The 22,917-nt window shown below is 43.1% G+C and overlaps 1 pseudogene; it reads right to left on the bottom strand.

The window, feature by feature from the left end:
• Nucleotides 1-7,330: 7,330 nt before the first annotated feature.
• LOC137753814 (ATP synthase subunit ATP5MJ, mitochondrial pseudogene) lies at nt 7,331-7,512 on the bottom strand (annotated as a pseudogene).
• Between the last annotated feature and the right edge of the window lie 15,405 nt (nt 7,513-22,917).

Consider the following 22,917-nt stretch of genomic DNA (forward strand, 5'->3'; position numbering starts at 1 on the left):
TGATGTTGAGCATCTTTTCATGTGTTTGTTGGCAATCTGTATATCTTCTTTGGAGAAATATCTATTTAGGTCTTCTGCCCATTTTTGGATTGGGTTTTTTGTTGTTTTGATATTGAGCTGCATGAGCTGCTTGTATATTTTGGAGATTAATCCTTTGTCAGTTGCTTTGCTTGCAAATATTTTCTCCCATTCTGAGGGTTGTCTTTTTGTCTTTTTTACGGTTTCCTTTGCTGTGCAAAAGCTTTTAAGTTTCATTAGGTCCCATTTGTTTATTTTTGTTTTTATTTCCATTTCTCTAGGAGGTGGGTCAAAAAGGATCTTGCTGTGATTTATGTCATAGAGTGTTCTGCCTATGTTTTCCTCTAAGAGTTTTATAGTGTCTGGCCTTACGTTTAGCTCTTTAATCCATTTTGAGTTGATTTTTGTGTATGGTGTTAGGAAGTGTTCTAATTTCATTCTTTTACATGTAGCTGTCCAGTTTTCCCAGCACCACTTATTGAAGAGGCAGTCTTTCCTCCATTGTATACTCTTGCCTCCTTTATCAAAGATAAGGTGACCAAAGGTGCATGGGTTTATCTCTGGGCTTTCTATCCTGTTCCACTGATCTATATTTCTGTTTTTGTGCCAGTACCTGTCTTGATTACTGTAGCTTTGTAGTATAGTCTGAAGTCAGGGAGCCTGATTCCTCCAGCTCCGTTTTTCTTTCTGAAGATTTCTTTGGCTATTCGGGGTCTTTTTTGTTTCCATACAAATTGTGCAATTTTTTGATTGAGTTCTGTGAAAAATGCCATTTGCAGTTTGATAGGGATTGCAAAGAATCTGTAGATTGCTTTGGGGAGTATAGTCATTTTCACAATGTTGATTCTTCCAATCCAAGAACATGGTATATCTCTCCATCTGTCTGTATCATCTTTAATTTCTTTCATCAGTGTCTTATAGTTTTATGCATATAGGTCTTTTGTCTCCTTAGGTAGGTTTCTTCCTAAGTATTTTATTCTTTTTGTTGCAATGGTAAATGGAAGCGTTTCCTTAATTTCTCTTTCAGATTTTTCATCATTAGTGTATAGGAATGCAAGAGATTTCTGTGCATTAATTTTGTATCCTGCTACTTTACCAAATTCATTGCTTAGCTCCAGTAGTTTTCTGGTAGCATCTTTAGGATTCTCAATGTATAGTATCATGTCATCTGCAAACAGTAACAGCTTTACTTCTTATTTTCTGATTTGGATTCCTTTTCTTCTCTGATTGCTGTGGCTAAAATATCCAAAACTATGTTGAACAATAGTGGTGAGAGTGGGCATCCTTCTCTTGTTCCTGATTTTAGAGGAAATGGTTTAAGTTTTTCACCATTGAGAATGATGTTGGCTGTGGGTTTGTCATACATGGCCTTTATTATGTTGAGGTAGGTTCCCTCTATGCCTACTTTCTGGAGAGTTTTTATCATAAATGGGTATTGAATTATGTCAAAAGCTTTTTCTGCATCTATTCAGATTATCATATGGTTTTTATCCTTCATTTTGTTAATATGGTGTATCACATTGATTAATTTGCATATATTGAAGAATCCTTGCATTCCTGGGATAAACCCCACTTGATCATGGTGTATGATCCTTTTAAGGTGCTGTTGGATTCTGTTTGCTGGTATTTTGTTGAGGAGTTTTGCATCTATGTTCATCAGAGATATTGGCCCGTAGTTTTCTTTTTTGTGACATCTTTGTCTGGTTTTGGTATCAGGGTGATGGTGGCCTCATAGAATGAGTTTGGGAGCGTTCCTCCCTCTGCTATATTTTGGAAGAGTTTGAGAAGGAGAGGTGTTAGCTCTTCTCTAAATGTTTGATAGAATTTGCCTGTGAAGCCGTCTGGTCCTGGGCTTTTGTTTGTTGGAAGATTTTTAATCACAGTTTCAATTTCAGTGCTTGCGATTGGTCTGTTAATATTTTCTATTTCTTCCTGGTTCATTCTCGGAAGGTTGTGCTTTTCTAAGAATTTGTCCATTTCTTCCAGGTTGTCCATTTTATTGGCATAGAGCTGCTTGTAGTAATCTGTCATGATCCTTTGTATTTCTGCAGTGTCAGTTGTTACTTCTCCTTTTTCATTTCTAATTCTGTTGACTTGAGTCTTCTCCCTTTTTTTCTTGATGAGTCTGGCTAATGGTTTATCAATTTTGTTTATCTTCTCAAAGAACCAGCTTTTAGTTTTATTGATCTTTGCTACTGTTTCCTTCATTTCTTTTTCATTGATTTCTGATCTGATCTTTATGATTTCTTTCCTTCTGCTAACTTTGGGGTTTTTGTTGTTGTTGTTGTTCTTCTTCTTTCTCTAATTGCTTTAGGTGTAAGGTTAGGTTGTTCATTTGAGATTTTACTTGTTTGTTGAGGTAGGATTGTATTGCTATAAACTTCCCTCCTAGAACTGCTTTTGCTGCATCCCACAGGTTTGGGGTTGTTGTGTTTTCATTGTCATTTGTTTCTAGGTATTTTTTGGTTTCCTCTTTGATTTCTTCAGTGATCTATTGGTTATTTAGCAGTGTATTGTTTAGCCTCCATGTGTTTGTATTTTTTACAGTTTTTTTTTTCCTGTAACTGATATCTAGTCTCATAGCGTTGTGGTCAGAAAAGATACTTGAAACAATTTCAATTTTCTTAAATTTACCAAGGCTTGATTTGTGACCCCAAATATGGTCTATCCTGGAGAATGTTCCATGAGCACTTGAGAAGAAAGTGTATTCTGTTGTTTTTGGATGGAATGTCCTATAAATATCAATTAAGTCCATCTTGTTTAATGTGCCATTTAAAGTTTGTGTTTCCTTATTTATTTTCATTTTGGATGATCTGTCCATTGGTGAAAGTGGGGTGTTAAAGTCCCCTACTATTATTGTGTTACTGTCGATTTCCCGTTTCATGGCTGTTAGCATTTGCCTTATGTATTGAGGTGTTCCTATGTTGGGTGCATAAATATTTACAATTGTTATATCTTCTTCTTGGATTGATCCCTTGATCATTATGTAGTGTCCTTCTTTGTCTCTTGTAATGGTCTTTGTTTTAAAGTCTATTTTGTCTGATATGAGAATTGCTACTCCAGCTTTCTTTTGATTTCCATTTGGATGGAATATCTTTTTCCATCCCCTCACTTTCAGTCTGTATGTGTCCCTAGGTCTGAAGCGGGTCTCTTGTAGACAGCATATGTATGGGTCTTGTTTTTGTATCCATTCAGCCAGTCTATGTCTTTTGGTTGGAGCATTTAATCCATTTACATTTAAGGTAATTATCGATATGTATGTTCCGATTACCATTTTATTAATTGTTTTGGGTTTGTAGGTTTTTTTTTCCTTCTCTTGTGTTTCCTGCCTAAAGAAGTTCCTTTAGCATTTGTTGTAAAGATGGTTTGGTTTGGTGGTGCTGAATTCTCTTAACTTTTGCTTGTCTATAAAGGTTTTAATTTCTCTGTCGAATCTGAATGAGTCTTTGCTGGGTAGAGTAATCTTGGTTGTAGGTTTTTCCTCTTCATCACTTTAAATATGTCCTGTCACTCCCTTCTGGCTTGCAGAGTTTCTGCTGAAAAATCAGCTGTTAAACTTATGGGGATTCCCTTGTATGTTATTTGTTGCTTTTCCCTTGCTGCTTTTAATATTTTTTCTTTGTATTTAATTTTTGATAGTTTGATTAATATGTGGCTTTGTGTGTTTCTCTTTGGGTTTATCCTGTAATGGTACTCTCTGTGCTTCCTGGAGTTGACTGACTATTTCCTTTCCCATGTTAGGGAAGTTTTCGACTATAATCTCTTCAAATATTTTCTCAGCCCCTTTCTTTTTCTCTTCTTCTTCTGGGACCCCTATAATTCGAATGTTGGTGCGTTTAATGTTGTCCCAGAGGTCTCTGAGACTGTCCTCAATTCTTTTCGTTCTTTTTTTCTTTATTCTGCTCTTTGGCAGTTATTTCCACCATTTAATCTTCCAGCTCACTTATCTGTTCTTCTGCCTCAGTTATTCTGCCACTGATTCCTTCTAGAGTATTTTTAATTTCAGTAATTGTGTTGTTCATCACTGCTTGTTTGCTCTTTAGTTCTTCTGGATCCTTGTTAAATGTTTCTTGTATTTTCTCCATTATGTTTCTGAGATTTTGGATCATCTTTACTATCATAACTCTGAATTCTTTCTCAGGTAGGTTGCCTATTTCGTCTTCATTTATTTGTTCTTGTAGGTTTTTACTTTGCTCCTTCGTCTGTAACATATTTTTTTGTCGTTTCATTTTTTTTTTTCTTTTTCTCTTCTTGATGGTGGTGCTGTAGTTCTGTCTTACTGGTTGTTTGGCCTGAGACGTCCAGCACTGGAGTTTGCAGGCAGTTGGATAGAGCTGGGTCTTGGTGCCGAGATGAGGACCTCAGGGAGGCCTCACTCCGATTAATATTCCCTGTGGTCTGAGGTTCTCTGTTAGTCTGGCAGTTTGGACTTGGAGCTCCCACCACAGGATCTCAGGCCCGACCTCTGGCCTGGGAACCAAGATCTCGCAAGCTTCATGGTGTGGTTAAAAAAAAAAAAAAAGAATGTGACAGGGTGAGAGAGTGGCATGGACATATATACACTACCAAATGTAAAATAGCTAGCTAGTGGGAAGCAGCCGCATAGCACACGGAGATCAGCTTGGTGCTTTGTGACCACCTAGAGGGGTGGGATAGGGAGGGTGGGAGGGAGGGAGAAGCAAGAGGGAAGAGATATGGGAACATATGTATATGTATAACTGATTCACTTTGTTATAAAGCAGAAACTAACACTCCATTGTAAAGCAATTATACTCCAATAAAGATGTTTAAAAAAAAAAAAAAAAGCCTTGGCTATGGGGGTGGAGTTTAGGTAGGGGTGGAACTTAGTCAGGGGCGGGGTTTAGGGTGGGGCGGGACCTAGGCGGGTGGGGGGTGACGTTCGAACGTGGGGCGGGGCCTCTGCTTAGGACCTGTGCAGAAGGGGGAGGCAGCATGTGGAAAGGAGGGCCTCTGGAGTGTGGAGTTCCGGAGTTTGGAGGTAGGGCCCTGAGTGAGGGTGTGTGGGTGGGGTTTAGGCCCAGTGCGTTGGAGGGGGGGTCTCCGAGTGTAGAGGTGGGGCCCTGGGTGGGGGTGTAGGGGTGGGACTTGTGTTCTGCACGGCAGGAGGGAGGCTCCAAGGGCAGAGGATTAGGCCAGAGAGCCCAACAGGCTCCTTGGTGCCTAAGTGGACAGGGAAAGCACTGGCCCCGTTCCCTCCGTTCCCTCGCGCCCCTCCCCCACCGTCTCCCCCAGGGTCTCCCCTGTCGCCACTGGACCCCTAACCATGGGTGGGTCCCGCTGGGTGTAGGAATCCTCCCCTCCCCCAGCCACCCCTCAGGGGTGCTGGTCCCGGACATCTGGCCTTTACTTTTGCTCCCCCTGCCCTCCCACTTCCTCAGGACCCGCACGGCTGGAGGGGGCCTAGGTGGGCAGAGGATCGGTCCCGGGATCTCAACAGGTTCCTGGGGGTCCAAGTGGGCAGGGGAAAGCTGGCCACTCTCCCTTTTGATCCTCTGCCCTCCCAGTGGTTCCCCAATTTCCCCCTTCCGGCGTGGGATACCTTCCCCGCCCCCAGCTGCCCCTCAGGGCCACTAGTCCCCTCCCGCCTCCACTTCTCCTTCCCCTTCTCTCCCCTCATGCCCCACGTCCTACCCGGTCACTGGGGCTTCCTCCCGTCCCCTTAGGTGTCCGTGGTCCCCCACCGGTGCCTGGTAGGTGACCTAGTAGTGAGGAGACTCGAATTCCGCGTCCTCCTAGTAGGCCATCTTGACTCCGCCCCCTAGCTCACATTTTTGGTAACATTCTTCTGCTGTCCAAGTTTGATTTTTTTCTTAATGTCCTTTCCCCCAAGTCAGTCCTGTGAACAGACCTTGGAAGGATAAATTTCCACATAAACCTCTAAACAGGGTTCAGTCCTCAGAGGATCCTGGAAATGGGTGTCCAGAGCCCACACTCCAGTTAGGCTTACCAGGCAGTGTAGCCCTGCCCATTATTTCACACAAGTGTCACCCTTGGGTCAGTCTTCTGCCCTCTAAGAGGGCAGCTAAGTCAAATGCTTGATAAAAAACAAGGGCTGAAAGGAGTTCTAGGGGCTCTTCTAGATTTGCTGATGGCTTCTGAGATTGTTGATGCTGTGAGAAAATTCTACGTAAGCTGTCATCCAGCGTTCATGCCTTCCCATGAGTGTTGTTTGGGGATCATGTCAGAGTAGTTTATTAAGTGCTTCCTCTATTGTTAACTTGTGGAGAGGACGTCTCTTCTGAAATTTCGTCTGTATTTTGAGATGGACTGTTTCTGGAAGTCCCCCCGGGAACTGGAACTGAGCTTCCCCGTTCAAAATCTACTGACTCACTGACTTCGAATAAGCAAAAAATTCAGTGAAACAGTCTTGTCTCTGTACCTTTATCCCCTTTACGTTTCATTGAAGAAAATGAAGTGGAGGTTGGTCTTATCCATTTTGATGGGCCAGTTGAAATTAGGCTACATTCAGATAAGTGATTTCCCAAACTTCCCCAGTGCCTCTTGTGGAGGCTATTATTATGCTCCATATAATAACATCAGTCCTGCAACAAATTATTCTTCTGACCCACTGGTTCTCAGTCCTGTCTGCATCTTGGAACCACCAGGAGCTTTAAAAACTACTGATGCCCAAATCTCTCTCATCAAGATTCTGACTTGATTATTGTCAGAGGCAGCTTGGGATTGGGGGTTTTAAGAGCTCCTCAGGTAATTCTAATGCATAGCCAATGTTAGAACCACTGTTCTAACCAAACTCTTGCAGTCGCCCCAAAATTCCGATTTGAAAGCTAATGAGACTATCTACTCATTTGTTAATTCAGTTATGTTGCCTTTATTTCCGATTGTTCCTAACCCAGCCACAATACTGACCAACTGGGATACTATGAACTATGTCACTGTAATACGCCTACACTCCCCAGCTCGTTTATTTTTTTGGCCGTGCCTTGCGGCTTGCGGGATCTTAGTTCCCCGACCAGGGATTGAACCCAGGGCCACGGCAGTGAAAGCCCCGAGTCCTTACCACTGGGTCGCCAGGGAATTCCCACAAAAGCTTTTCTTTCTTTCTCTATTCCTCCCTCCCCTCCTTCCTTTCTTTCTCTCTCTCTCCCTTCCTTCCTTCCTTCTCTCCCCCTTTCCTCCCTCCCTCCCTTCCTCTCTCTCTCTCTTTCTTTCTTTCGTGGGTCTCACAGGTATGTTTATTCATGCACGAGGGCGGTGGCACTGCTGCATGTCAACACAATGTCCCACGTTCCCACAACACAGCCAGACCGGTGTCCCATCCAAGGGAAGCTGGTTAATGATGACCGTCAGCACGCACAGGACTGGAAGCTTTCAAGGCTTTACTTCTTTTATCAGCACTCCTGACTTTATCAACGATGAGCCCATCAACCCCATTTCTACCCAAATCTCCTGGTAAACCTGGGTATGGTAGGGTTTCACGGGGATCCAAATATTCTTAATCAGGCCTTGAAGCATCTAGGCGCAGGGCCTGCAGCTCAGGCAGCCCCATCCCACAACTGATGCTTCGGAACTGTCACTCAGCAAACGCTTTTCTTTACAAACATTAGTGAATACTGCCAATGATGAGACACAATATTCACTACCGTAACTGCATTATAAAGAACTCAGGCTGAGCCCCTGGACCCTCTAGCCCCCTGGCCCTGGTAATAAGAAACTGAAGAAGCAGCGTTTTTCTTCTCTCTTTTTTTTTTTTTTTTTTTTGCCGCCCGCGGTTTGCAGGATCTTAGTTCACCGACCAGGGATCGAACCCGTGCCCCCTGCAATGGAAGGGCAGGGTCCTAACCACTAGACCACCAGGGAATTCCTGGCGTTTTCCTTCTTAAACAAGCCCTACGTCTAGCTGCAGTGCTGGAGCTTCCTGCCTATAGCAAACCTTTGAACACTCCCTCCACAGAAAGTACAGATTTTTCCTGGGAGTCCCGGTGCAAAGCCATGGAGACAGCTCCCATAGCAGAGACTGAGACTCTCTTCTGAACTCTTTCACTGCCATCCCACCTCCCTGTAGATGGCTACTGTTGCTACATGTAATGACAAAGGGTTTGTGTGTGTGTGTGTGTGTGTGTGTGTGCTACTTAGTCCCTTCTCTGCCCCAAGGATGTACTACGTACTTATAGGAACGCTCAGAAACCACAGCTGAAATGGTCAAGAATTTGAACTTTGGTGTCGTTCAGATTCGGTTCCAAGCACCTTTTCTAAGCCCCAAGCCATCAAGAGCTTCATCTAGTTTGGCGGGGGGCGGGGTGGGGTGGGGAGCCTACACACCCGCTGAGATGAGGCCTCCACATTCCCCAGTCCAGTGGTTAAGTATTTGGTTAACTGGTCGCCCACAATTGCTTGGCAGATGAGGAGGCACAGTAACCCCGGTACTACGGTTCCTGGTGCCGATTCCCTTCACGTGAACCTCATCAGTTATCGTTGCCATTGCCCCCAGGTTTTGAGCACTTAGTAAGTACCAAGTACTATAATATACACTTTTTAGCTCATGTTATGGACTGAACTGTTTTCCTCTCAAATTGATATGTTGAAGCCCTAATTCCCAAATGTGACCATATTTGGAGATAGGGCCTTTAAGGAGGTATTTAAGGTTAAATGAGGTCATAAAGGTGGGGCCCTAATCCAAAAGGACCGGTGTCCTAAGAGGAAGAGACACCAGGGATGCGGGCACACAGAGAAAAGACCACGTGGGGACACAGAGAAGGTGGCCATCTGCAAGCCAAAGAGAGAGGTCTCACCAGCAACCAACCCTGCTGGCACCTTGATCTCGGTCGGACTTCAGCTTCCACAGCTGTGAGAAAGTGAATTTCTGTTGTGTAAGCCACTCAGTCTGTGGTAGCTACGGTAGCCCTGTGGACTGATATAGCTCACCCACTTCTCTTCTAACAGCTTCCCTATCCCCACATCTCCTAGGCTATGTGATGATTCCAAGCTCAGGGAGGCCTGCTCAAATGACTGCCCATCACTCAAGGTCAGGCTGTTGACTGTCCCTCCCCTCTTACCCCTCCCTACTCGAGGACTCATGGAACTCAGATGATGGGGTATCTGGAGGGTCACAGGAGTGATTCACCAGGGTGTGGGGAAAGTGGAAAGAGAACTCTGAATGCACCACTTACTTGGCCCTGAAAATCTTTTCTCTTGCCCATGCTTCTCTCTTAACTGGAAAATGCAGTCTTTCTGCTATGGTACAACTCTTCCTTTCCACTGTGAAGATTCTGGGGAGGTGGTGTGGCTCATGTGTGTAACCATCTACAAGTGACTTAATAGCTCTGTGACTCAGTTTCCTCGGGTATGAAATTGATGGAATAGTACCGACCTCATAGGGTTGTTGTGAGGAATAAATCAGTTCACTTACGTAATGTGCTTGTAACACTGGACGGAACTTACTAAGCTCTATGTAAATGTTGGGTATTTATTACTACTAATCTGGCCCGTCAGTTGGGTGCCAGCTCTCCACCTTCAGTCCCCCCTCAGTTGTGGAGGTGCAGCTGATGTTAGCGCTGGGGGATAAGGCTGCTTGCCTTTCTCCTGAAGGCTGGAATGTTCCCACAGGGAAGACAGGGAGAAGCGCAGGTGGTTTGGCACAGGCTGAGGGGATGGGGAAGGCAGGAGAGGCTACAGGTGCATTCACGCCAGCCCACCTCCCTCTGACTGAGAGACCGTCAGCGCACACCCAGGTCAGTCACGAGACAATATAAGAGGCACACGATGGGACACACGCTCGTCTTCTCTCTTCTTCTTGGAGCTGTGGTTAAAGGCCCCCAGAGAAAGGGGAGGGGTAGAGAGAGGGTCCCAGCCCTAGCCCCCCATCTCACCAGGTTGGCAGGCATTGTCTGAGTGAGATCCCTTCTCTGTGTCTTGGAGTGCTGAGGAGATGCCTTTTCAAGGGGATATCTGATGGGGATTCTTCAAGCCACCTCCACCCCGCCCCCGACACCCGCCCTGTCCTCAGAGCCTCTCCTCTCCATGACTGAAGGCTTTCTCAGGAACCGTGCTGCAGTGCTGGATCGTGACACAAGTACTTCATTTTTTCCATCCTTTGTCTAAGAAAGATTTATATGGCTCCAAATGATCCGAAGCTACTGCTGCTGGGAGTGAGGCTGGATGGCTAAGGGCTGTAGTCCACACTTGCGCCTGTGAACCAGAAACCTGAGGGTCATCTTAACACCCAGCTTCTCCTTCATCAGAGAATGTGGATATGAGCGTTTCAAAGAGGGGGAACACAAAGTGCAAAGGCCATGAAGTGAGACTGAGTTGGCGGGTCTGAGGAAGACCAAGTTCAGCGTGACTGGAGCAGAGCGAGTCAGTGTGTGGAAGAGGTGGAGTCACGGGGGTGGGCATGGCCCAGCTCTATATCCCCTTTCTGGGGCTGTTCAACAAAAATGCCCCAAATAGGAGCTTAGATAAATCAGTTACAGTTCATCTAAATGATGGGCTTTTTGCAGCAATTGCAATTCATGTTGTATAAAATACCTAAGAACATGATATAGTGCTGTAAAATTTTATGTCAACATTAAAATTCCAGAAGGATAATATAGCATATGATACCAATTTTTTTAAAAAGAGGAATGTGTTTTTATTTTTAAATTTTTATTTAATTTTTTTTTTTTTGGCTGCACTGAGTCTTTGTTGCAGCGCACTGGCTTTCTCTAGCTGTGGCGAGCGGGGGCTACTCTTCGTCGCGGTGTGTGGGCTTCTCGTTGTGGTGGCTTCTCTTGTTGTGGAGCACGGGCTGTAGGCACGCAGGCTTCAGTAGTACTGAAGTTGTGGCACACGGGCTCAGTAGTTGTGGCTTGCGGGTTGTAGAGCGCAGGCTCAGTAGTTGTGGTGCATGGGCTTAGTTGCTCTGCGGCATGTGGGATCTTCCCGGACCAGGGCTCGAACCCGTGTGCCCTGCATTGGCAGGCGGATTCTTAACCACTGCGCCACCAGGGAAGTCCTCTTTTTCTTACTGTTCTTTAGTTTTCAAATATTTTTACCGAGGCTTACAGGTACTATAAAAATATGCACTGTATTTTAAAAAATTGGGACATTCTCTTCTTTCAAAGCTGTTTTTTTTCCCCCTTGGGGATGTTTCCCTTTTCCATCTAGTCAGTGCCCTGAGAGCTACTCATTCCAGGAGAAATGAGAGCATGAGTTGTTCTTTCTTGCAGGACGTGGTGGGAGGAAATGAGAACCACTGAACCACTTTGTATTAGCCAAGGGGATGAAAGAACACCTTTCCCTCTCTTTTCTTAGATGTGCCTTCGCTAGTCGTTCCCATCTGGAGCTGGCTGTCCTCTGCCTTCTTCATGGAAGCTCTTCCCATGCATATGCAACTGCACAGGGCTGGGGATGGACATTTCTCCAAAATCAGCTGAGCCTACAACTCAAAGATGTGCTGATAGTCAAGTTATCATCATCACGAGAACTTTTCTCATTTACCTGTCGGCATGCATTCACCTAACTCGTGGGTAAGTCTAGGAACTCCAGATTCTTTCATTCCTTCCCTCACAAAGCTCAATGGCTTGCATGTTCCACGCCATCTAACACTGCATCACTGATAAGGATAGGAGAGGGAAAAAAAAAAAGAGAGGCTTTAGGATAAACTTGTTAGGCACAGAAGGGTCAAGAAATGTGGTTAGCAGGAACTGCCTGGTGGTCCAGTGGTTAGAACTCTGCGCTGTCACTGTTGAGGGCCCAGGTTCAATCCCTGGTCAGGGAACTAAGATCCCACAAGCTGTGTGGCGTGGCCAAGAAAAAAAAGAAAAAGGCCAGGGTCACACTTTTGCTAATGTTAACATCAGGATTTGAGCCCAGGCAGTCAGACCCCAGGACCATGCTCTTAGCCACTCTGCTCTACTTTGTCCCCCTGACTTGACCCTTAGGGCTGCTCCCTCTACCCTCTTGAGGGGCCAACTCTACCCTGAGAGGGAAAAGTGCTGTGGTGGGAAAAGTTCAGGATCTGTAGTCAGGTGGACCTTGGGAACACTGCCTCACCTCTACTCCTAGTCTTGATACTCACAACGGAGCAAACAAATTCAAGTGACCTACTGGGTGACTAAACTGTTGACAAGTCAGAGGAATGAAAGTTCTCAAAGTTTTTTACTGTTTGTTTGGCAGCAAGAAACTCTTTTTCTAGGCCTGACCCCCTCATAAGGGGCAGAAACTCCTCCTCAGTATATGTGGCCTCCCTGGGGTCCCTCAGTAACAGAGTGAAGAAAGACTCCAGGCTGGTTTCTGAAATGCAAGGAAATTCAGGGCAAATCTGTTAACCTTTAGATGTCCACCAGCACGGTCAGAGCAGGAAATGGCGAAGGTCAAACTGAACTTTGACGAGAGACCGTTAGAGTATGTTTAATGTTAGGAGATATACACACTACCTGATAATTCCCCTAGTTTAACAAAGCCTGCTGCTAGCATAAGGCTGTGAGACAGGTATGTAATGAGTAAATCGGGATAAACAATTCAGAAACTCCTATATTCTAAATCAGCGAGAGAATATTTTTGCTGAAGCTAAGAGCTCCTCTTCCAAACGGATCCAAGGGAAATCAAAGTCCCCAAAAGATGACTTGGTCTCCATCAAGCTTTTGCTGTGGTAATAAACAGCACCAAAATCTCAATGGGTTATGACAACGCGGTTAATTTATTTTTTGTTTTTTAATTTTTTTTGTTTTTTGGCTACGTTGGGTCTTTGTTGCTGAGCGCGGGCTTTCTCTAGTTGCGGCGAGCGCGGTCTACTCTTCATTGTGGTGTGCGGGCTTCTCATTGTGGTGGCTTCTCTCATTGCAGAGAACGGGCCCTAGGCACGTGGGCTTCAGTAGTTGTAGTGCGCAGGCTCAGTAGTTGTAGCGCATGGGCTTAGTCGCTCCGCAGCATGTGGGATCTTCCTGGACCAGGGATCGAACCTGTGTCCCCTGCATTGGCAGGCGGATTCTTAACCACTGTGCCACCAAGGAAGTCCCAACACAGTTTATTTTTTACTTCCGTTACATGTCTGCTCTGGGTCGGCTGTGGCTCTGTTCCATGTATCTTCCTCAATTCAAGATTCAGCCTAAAGAAGCCTTGCCTACTTGGGACATCCCATTCTTGTGGCAAGATGGAAAACGTAAATGATGGAACTGCACAACACTCTCCAAACTTCTGTTCAGAAGTGACACTCATCACTACTGCTCGCATTTCACTGGCCAAATTAAGTCAGATGGCCAAGCCTGATGTCAATGGGTAGGAGGTCTATTCTTCTGTTGGGACCAATAACATAATTTACCTCCCCAAGGCATTTTAAACTGTTTCAGAGCATACACACAAAAAAATTAATGGGACTTCTAAATTCTTTGTATAAAGTGAGTATACAATTTTAAAAGCTGAGAAAGACTACACAATAGCAGTACATAGCAATCTCACTTACGAATATTGATGGAAAAACCCTAAATAGACTATTCATGAACAGCATCGGCAGAATAATGATAAAAGAATAATACATCCTTATTAGATTGGTTCACTTCCAGGATCATACAACATTAGGAAATTCTGTGAATTCATCAGAGGAATGGATCTAATAAAAAACCATGTGGGCTGTGGGCCACAATAAAGACTCTGGAGCCTTTTTGGACACCAAGGTTGATGAACTTCCATGGTTGGCAATACTCTGTATATATTATCATATAGTGATGCTGGGAGAGTAATACTGTCCTGGCTCCCTGGGGAGAAGACAACTGGAAGTTCCACATTTGGTACCCTCTTGGGCTCTGCCTTATACACTTCTTCCCATGGCTGATTTCAATTTGCATCCTTTCCCTGTGCTAAACTCTAACTGCGAGTATAACAACTTTCACTTAGTTCTGTGAGTCCTTCTAGTAAATTGTTGAACCTGAGAGTGGTCTTGGGGACCCCTGAACTTGCAACTGGTATCAGAAGTGAGGGCAGTTTTGTGTAGACTGTTCCCTCTAACTTTGTAGTTGGCTAACTTTTGCAACAGCCGTTAGACATATTAAAGGATATCCGACTGAGATTGAACTGAGATATTTTTACCTGTCAGATTGTCAACATCCCAGAAATTTGAGAATACAGTGTACTGGCTAGGCTGAGGGGCAATAGGCACACACATCCTCTGCGGATGAAAATGCAAATCAGTAAAACACTGATCGTAAAAATTTGGCAATATCTATTTAAATTACAAATACATATGTCCTTTGATCCACCGAAATTCATCCTGTGGATTTTCGTGCACACGTTTTATTTATACAGAGTCATTCGTTGTAATACTGTTTGTTAACAGGAAAGAAAAGGAAAACCCAAATGCTTATCAATAAGTAACTGGTTACATATACTGTGGTACATCCTTAGAATGGAACAGTGCACCTTTGTAGAAGGTAATTAGGAAGATTTCTATGTATGGACTTACAAAGCTTTCTAAGTTACAATGGTAAGTTAAAAACCGAGGCACGAACTAGGATATATATCTTTTGTGAAAAATAACCTATATTTGTATTTGTGTTTTAGTCTATGAAAACACTTTGGAAGAACACATAAAGAACTAATAACTGTGATTATCTGTGGGGTTGTAGTAGGAACTGGGTGGATGGGAACGGGCAAGGAAGACTTTTCACTGTATCTTTTATACCTTTTCTCTTTTGAGCCTTGTGAAAGTATTACCTATTCAAAAGATAAAATAAATAAAAATTTAAAAGTGAAATGTCCTTTTCATATTTCAGATATTCTTGGAAACACTTTAACACATAAGATATACAATATATACTTTGTTCTATTTTGATTTTACCTGTCATTTAAAATATCTTAGGGCCCGCTCACCGCAACTAGAGAAAAACTCGCGTGCAGCAACGAAGACCCAACGCAGACAAAAATAAATAAATAAATTTATTAAAAAAAAAACCTTAGGGGACGTCCCTGGTGGTCCAGTGGTAAAGAATCCGCCTTCCAATGCAGGGGACGTGGGTTCAATCCCTGGTCGGGGAGCTAAGATCCCACATGCCACAGGGCAACTAAGCCCACACACTGCGACGAAAGATCCCGCATGCCGCAACTAAGACCCAACGGAGCCAAAAATAAAAAATAAAAATAAATAAAATAAATATTAACAAAAATCTTGGAAAAGACAAAACTAATCTTCCACTAAGTAATCAGTCTTCGTTGATTATGACACAAAGGAATTACAAATTCTTAAATTTCAAAAGTTCCTCGGTAGTCTTCCATTCCTAATCTTCCAGGTGTTAAGTTTAGAAACTTGGGTCTTGTAGTTATCTCTTTTCTCAACTTGGTTAATATCCATGGGCTTTGCTATTGGCAAGTTGTTGAGTCATGCTTTATTCTTGTAAAACAAACCTTTGTAGTGAGGCAAACATAAAAGATACTTTCCACAATGCAGGGAAAAGAATCTGCATCAATCAGGATTTTTCTAAAAACAGGCTTCAAAAGACCCAAGATTTACTCTCCCTGTTTTCTCTTGTTTCCTGATGATATTTTTTTAAACTGTGTAAGAACTGCTTTCTTTTCCCTTATTTACAATCCTCTCCACCTGCCCCAATAAAAATGTTTTAGTTGTAGGATTGGCAAACGACTCTGTCTTAAATGAATCCAAAAGAGAATGGCAGGGTTCTCTGAAGTAGCTTCCTCCTCTTCTGATGTACAGGACATCGCGTGTAACTATTCCCTGTCTTTCACCTCATTGCAGCCGAGTTCTGCAGCCAGGTAACTGAGAGCCACAGATGTAAAGAGATCTTCGAAAAATGTATCATCAGACAGACGTTGGGAAAACGCGTTTGCCAGGTGGCATCGTGAGCTACTTCCCTTGCTCTACAGACATCCGTAACACACCCAGTTGGGTTCGTCAAACCCTCTTAATCGGCTGCCGTGGGCGCTGGACACCTCTTCCCCACACCAAGGCTGCGCCTGTCCCAAGTCAGGCTCGAAGCCTTCGGGCTCGCGTTGCGGTCGTGGGAATTCGGCCGGGTCGGGGTCGTTCCCCTGCCGGGGCGACTCTCGGGGACCCCCGTCCCCGCGTGGCCCAGCCACCAGGCCTTCTCTGTCCTCGTCCGTCATCCGGCCTTCCCCGGGCTCCGCAGGCCCCGTAGGGGCCGGCTCCCGCCTCCCGCCGCCGACCTCCGCCTGCGGGACGTCGCGGTCACCATTCGCCGAGCCCGTCGGCGGAACACTGCTGCCTGCGGGCAGCTTGGGCATCTCGGACCGCCGAGCCCGCGCGGCCACTTCTCAGAAACTTTGGAACAACGGAACAGCGCAATTGCGCGCGAGCACACGTGAGCGAGTGCGCATGCGCGTGCGTATCTCTGTGCGCGTGCGTGCACGTGAGCGTGTAGGCTCGCGCGGGTGTGTTTAACTGGCGTGCTTGTGTGGTGACCGTGCCCGTGAGAAGATTCATAATGCTAAGTTTCGGCAAGGCTTTTGTTGCTGTTAGTCCCCAACGAATGACAAGGACTGCTTCATACGTTTAAGTTTTAGTCAAGTAATTCTTGGTAAGGCACACCTACACCATCAATGTCTCGGTCCCTATTTTATTTTAGAAAGCTGTGCACCTTTGATGCTGGAAACCTGAAACTGCCCTCCCATGCATGCTGTTGCGTCATAAACTCTTGCCCCTCTTCGCATTCCTCACCTCCTTTTCTCTTTCCCGCTTTTCTCTTTCCACTCCTTTCCTCCCCTCCCCCTCTTTCCCTTCTCCTCCTCCTCTCTTGCCCTGCTACCTTCTCCTTCCATTCCCCCTTTCTCTCTTTACCTCTGTCCTCCCGCTCTTTCATCTTCCTTCTTCTCCCAGCCTCCCTCCCTTCCATTTCTTTCTCCCCACCCCTTGCCTTTCGTCTTAAGTCTAAGTCTCTGGCAGGCTCCTCTGCCTACCCGACTGTTGTAACGTCCCAAACTTTCAGCCCAGACTGCTTCTAATTTCTAGGGGAACTGTCTTCCAGACTCCCTTGTAATGCCACCTCTCTGCTTGGGTCTGTTTCTGGACTTCTGCTCTTTTCTTTCCCCTTCCCCTTCTTCTTCTTCTTCTTCTTCCGAGCTGTGTGGCATGCAGGATCCTAGTTCCCCGACCAGGGATCGAACCCCGTGCCCCCTGTAGTGGAAGCCTGGAGTCTTAACCACTGGACCGCCGGAGAAGTCCCACGTCTGTTCTTTCCTATTAATTTATGTGCTTATCTGCACCAATACAAATCGTTTTACTATAATTATATCAAACACTTTAATACTGACTTATTGACATTGGATGAGGCTGAATCCTCCCTCCTAGTTCTTCAAGATTGTCTTAGCTCTCCTTGGACTTTTACACTGTGTGTGAATTTTTGAGTCAGTTTGAGAATTTCCTTAAAATCTTATTGGGATTTTGCTTAGAAATTCATGACTTCTTAGATTAATTCAGAGAAGAACTGGAGTCTTTAAAATGGATTCTTCTCCTGCATTAATGTGATGTATGTATGTATCCACTTATTAAGGTTTTCTATTAACATTATAAAAGTTTTATAGTTTCCTTTCTAATTGTTTTTAGATGTAGATAGTGAAACTGTAACTAAAAACAATGAATGAGAAATTCAAAATGGAGTTTACTTGGGAAAGTGAGCAAGTAGAGGCAGTGGGGAGGGACACCGAGGGAAATTCACAGGTGTTACCGACCAGGGTTCTTGGCCTCCTTAATCAATAGAAATCGACAAGAGGCCGGACAAATTCAGGCAAGGCTTTACCGGGGCTCCTGCTGCAGCAGGAGGGAGTGAAAACAAGTTAACAGTTTCTCTGGCTGGCTCTCTGAGGGGGTGGTGAGCTGGTTCCTTTTATGGGGGTGAGGGTAAGGGTGGGTGGGTGCAGGGGTTAGGCCAGAGGCTTGGCGTAGGCCACCCCCTTGGTGGTGCTGGGTGGGTTTTTGGTCTTTTTGTATCTTGTTGTTCACAATTTGCCTCAACTGTGCAGCACGAAGTTATTTTTAGTCCCTTATAGTTTCTTTGTATTTTACTGCTCTAGGAGATGTTTGTCCAGGTGCAAGCACTGCAGCAAAGGGTCTCAGGTCCCAGCCTGTCTCACAGGTACTAATGTTTTCATTTCTGAAGCTTGGTGGTGGGTAGATGACTATTTTGTGTGTTTTTTAAAAATTTTTAATTATTCTAGTTTGTTGTAAGTTTTATGTGCATGATACATTTCACAGTTTAAACAAATCTCGCATGCCTTTTATTGGATTGAATTTTAGGAACGTTAAGCATTTAGTTGCTGCTGTGAATAGGCTCTTTATTGCAAAAGGACTCTCATGCTGCTCTTGAAGAATGCTGATGGTTACCATGTTGTTTTGTGCAGTAACTTTGCTGAATGTTTGTAAGTTCTAACAGACTTTAAAAAATAGTTTCTTTGCCAATTGCAAATAATTTGAGCATTCTCTCTTTTTTTCTTGGTCAGTATACCTAATGGTTTGTCAGTTTTGTTAATCTTTTCAAGGAACCAACTTTTGGTTTTTGATTTTGTCTATTGTTTTTCTCCTCTCTATTTATTTGTTGTAATCTTTATGATTTCCTTCTGCTTGTTTTGGGTTTAGTTTGCTCTTCTAGTTTCTTAAGGTGGAAGGTTAGGTTATTTATTAGAAAATTTTCGTTTTTGTTAATATAGGTATTTACAACTATAAATTTCCCTGCGAACACTGCTTTTTCTGCATCTCGTAAGTTTAGGTATGTTGTGATTTTGTTTTCATTTATCTCAAAATATTTTAAAATTTCTCTTATGATTTCTTCCTTGACCAGTTGGTTATTTTTTGTGTAGACTTTTAATTAATTAATTAATTAATTAATTTTTGGCTGTGTTGGGTCTTCATTTCTGTGCGAGGGCTTTCTCTAGTTGCAGCGAGGGGGGACCACTCTTCATCACGGTGCACGGGCCCCTCACCATCGCGGCCTCTCTTGTTGCGGAGCACAGGCTCCAGACGCGCAGGCTCAGTAGTTGTGGCTCACGGGCCTAGCTGCTCCGCGGCATGTGGGATCCCCCCAGAGCAGGGCTCGAACCCGTGTCCCCTGCATTGGCAGGCAGATTCTCAACCACTGCGCCACCAGGGAAGCCCCAGTTGGTTATTTAGGAGTGTGTTGTTTAATTTCCACATATTTGGGAATTTCCCAAATTTCCTTCTGTTATTGATTTCTAATTTAATTCCGTTGTGCTCAACATACTTTGTATGATTTCAGTGCTTTAAAAATTTTGAGAATTGTTTTATGGGCTAACATGGTCTATCCTGGAGAATGATCATGTGCACTTGAGAAAAATCTGCATTCTACTGTTGTTGGGTGATCTGTGGATTTCTGTAAGGACTAGTTGGTTTATAGTGTTGTGCAAGTCTTATATTTCCTTGGTTTTCTGTCTAGTTGTTCTGTCCATTATTGAAAGTGGAGTATTGAAGTCTCTATTATTGTTGAATTATCTCCATTCAGGTCTGTTTTTTGCTTCATGTATTTTGGGGCTCTGTTGTTAGGTGCTTATATGTTTGTTATATCTTCTTGATGAAATGACCCCTTTTAAAATGTCATTCTTTGTCTCTAGTAATAATTTTTTTTAAAATAAATTTATGTATTTATTTGTTTTTATTTTTGGCTGCATTAGGTCTTTGTTGCTGCACACAGGCTTTCTCTAGTTGTGGCAAGTGGGGGCTACTCTTTGTTGTGGTCGCAGGCTTCTCATTGCGGTGGCCTCTTGTTGCGGAGCACGAGTTCTAGGTGCGTGGGCCTCAGTAGTTGTGGCACGCAGGCTCAGCAGTTGTGGGTCATTGGCTTAGTTGCTCCGCGGCATGTGGGATCTTCCTGGACCAGGGCTCAAACCTGTGTCCCCTGCATTGACAGGCAGATTCTTAACCACTGTGCCACCAGGGAAGTGCAAGGGCTCCTTTTTAAAAAACTGTACACAACTTTCTGTATCCATATTGATTTGTCCCTTATTTTCTTTCGCATTTAGAAATAAGCAGCTTGAGGACCACATTACTTTTATTCCCCTTAGCAAAATGCATTTCCATTCCTCATACCTTCTTTTACTGAAAACACACATTCTTACTTTCCTTGCATACTGAAATGTTTCCCTTATTATTTCTAGTAGCTTCAATTTTACATTACAGTTTTAACTCTTAAAAACCTTAATGTCGAAATTAGAACACTCCCTGACACCATACACAAAAATAAACTCAAAATGGATTAAAGACCTAAGTGTAAGGCCGGACACTATCAAACTCTTAGAGGAAAACATAGGAAGAACACTCTATGACATAAATCACAGCAAGATCCTTGTTGACCCAGCTCCCAGAGAAATGGAAATAAAAACAAAAATAAACAAATGGGACCTAATGAAACTTAAAAGCTTTTGCACAGCAAAGGAAACCATAAACAAGACCAAAAGACAACCCTCAGAATGGGAGAAAATATTTGCAAATGAAGCAACTGACAAAGGATTAATCTCCAAGATTTACAAGCAGCTCATGCAGCTCAGTAACAAAAAAACAAACAACCCAATCCAAAAATGGGCAGAAGACCTAAATAGACATTTCTCCAAAGAAGATATACAGATGGCCAACAGACACATGAAAGAATGCTCAACATCATTAATCATTAGAGAAATGCAAATCAAAACTACAATGAGATATCATCTCACACCGGTCAGAATGGCCATCATCAAAAAATCTATAAACAATAAATGCTGGAGAGGGTGTGGAGAAAAGGGAACCCTCTTGCACTGTTGGTGGGAATGTAAATTGATACAGCCACTATGGAGAACAGTATGGAGGTTCCTTAAAAAACTAAAAATAGAACTACCATGCGACCCAGCAATCCCACTACTGGGCATATACCCTGAGAAAACCATAATTCAAAAAGAGTCATGTACCAAAATGTTCATTGCAGCTCTATTTACAATAGCCAGGACGTGGAAGCAACCTAAGTGTCCATCGACAGATGAATGGATAAAGAAGATGTGGCATACATATACAATGGAATATTACTCAGCCAGAAAAAGAAACGAAATGGAGGTATTTGTAGTGAGGTGGATGGAGTTAGAGTCTGTCATACAGAGTGAGGTAAGTCAGAAAAAGAAAAACAAACACAGTATGCTAACACATATATATGGAATCTAAGGGGGAAAAAAAAAAAAGGTCATGAAGAACCTAGTGGCAAGACGGGAATAAAGACACAGACCTACTAGAGAATGGACTTGAGGATATGGGCAGGGGGAGGGGTAAGATGTGACAGGGTGAGAGAGTGGCATGGACATATATACACTACCAAATGTAAAATAGATAGCTAGTGGGAAGCAGCCGCATAGCACAGGGAGATCAGCTCGGTGCCTTGTGACCACCTAGAGGGGTGGGATAGGGAGGGTGGGAGGGAGGGAGATGCAAGAGGGAAGAGATATGGGAACATATGTATATGTATAACTGCTTCACTTTGTTATAAAGCAGAAACTAACACACCATTGTAAAGCAATTATACTCCAATAAAGATGTTTAAAAAAAAAAAACCTTAATGTCTAATGAAAACCAAAAAGCAAGCAATTGTGAACATATTAACATTTCCTGATTGGCAAATTTATGAACATATTGTATTACCTCTAGAAACATGTATCTTTTCATCCCATAATCTCTTTCCTCAGTGGGTACTGATAAATGTGTGTCTAATAAATGCAACATCTTTCGTTTTTCTCTCATAAGTAGACAAAAGTAGTAAACTTAGACCTGTTTAGGAATTAATATTGCAGTATTTTATCCTATTTGAAATGATCTGGATATTCAGTGAATTCCCATTACTTAATTTAGCAAAACTCTCAAGTTTGAAGTTACCACCACCACCAACAAAAGTCTGGAGAGACTATTTCTAAGTAGACATTCCTAAAGTATAATTATTCCCAAAGAGTTCACCCCAAAACTCTTATCTTATATACATTTAACTTACTTAAAAATTTCATCATGTCCAGTTACTTTCCTTGTTGACAAATTTTATAACAGGAATATCTTATTGATTTTCAGTAAACCTAGGTATAATAAAAGTGTCATACTTAATATTGATGACCCTAAAGACATGTCTATATTAATTCAACCAACAAGCTTAAACTATCTTCAATACCAGACATTAACTTAATACTAAATATTTCCCAGCTCATGTGAACTTGAAACGCATTTAGGTTAGTTTCTTTTATATTTTTGAGAATTTATATAAGTGCTTAATTGCCTTTAAGCCAAAAAAATAGAGGTCATTTACAAATTAATTTTGATATAATACCATCCAAAGGTAAAGACATATATCTATAATGTACACAGACGTACATTCATATAGACACGGAGATCTCATAGTTTTCCTGGTTCAGTGTTTTTTTTTAAAAAAGATTTTTTTTTGATGTGGACCATTTTTAAAGCCTTTATTGAATTTTGTTACAGTATTGTTTCTGTTTTATGTTTTGGGGTGTTTTTTTTGTTTTTTTTTTTGGCCACAAGGCATGTGGGATCTTAGTTCCCCGACCAGGGATTGAACCCACAACCCCTGCATTGGAAGGCAAAGTCTTAACCACTGGACTGCCAGAGAAGTCTCCTGCTTCAGTTTTTAAAAAGCCTCTTTTACCTTTTTTTTCTTCAGTCTCAGCAATTGGAGATGGTCAAATAAGATGAGTTCCTGAGAGCCCTGGTAGAATATTTACATCTCAGAGGCACAGGAAGAGAAATGCAAGTTCCTCCTAGAAGCCAAGTTTTTTTAACTGCATATGCAAAAACCAGTTTTAGAACATCAGAAGGGCCCCATGTTGGCCATTTTAAGGGCAAGATTTCCTTTAGTTTGCATATAGCCAATTTAGTTTAAACAAATAACAGTAATAGATAATAATAGACGTCACTCGTTCACATTCACAGGCCTCATTTTCAGATGAACT

Source organism: Eschrichtius robustus, chromosome 19 (genome assembly GCF_028021215.1).
Source record: "Eschrichtius robustus isolate mEscRob2 chromosome 19, mEscRob2.pri, whole genome shotgun sequence".
In the NCBI taxonomy this organism is placed as follows: domain Eukaryota; kingdom Metazoa; phylum Chordata; class Mammalia; order Artiodactyla; family Eschrichtiidae; genus Eschrichtius; species Eschrichtius robustus.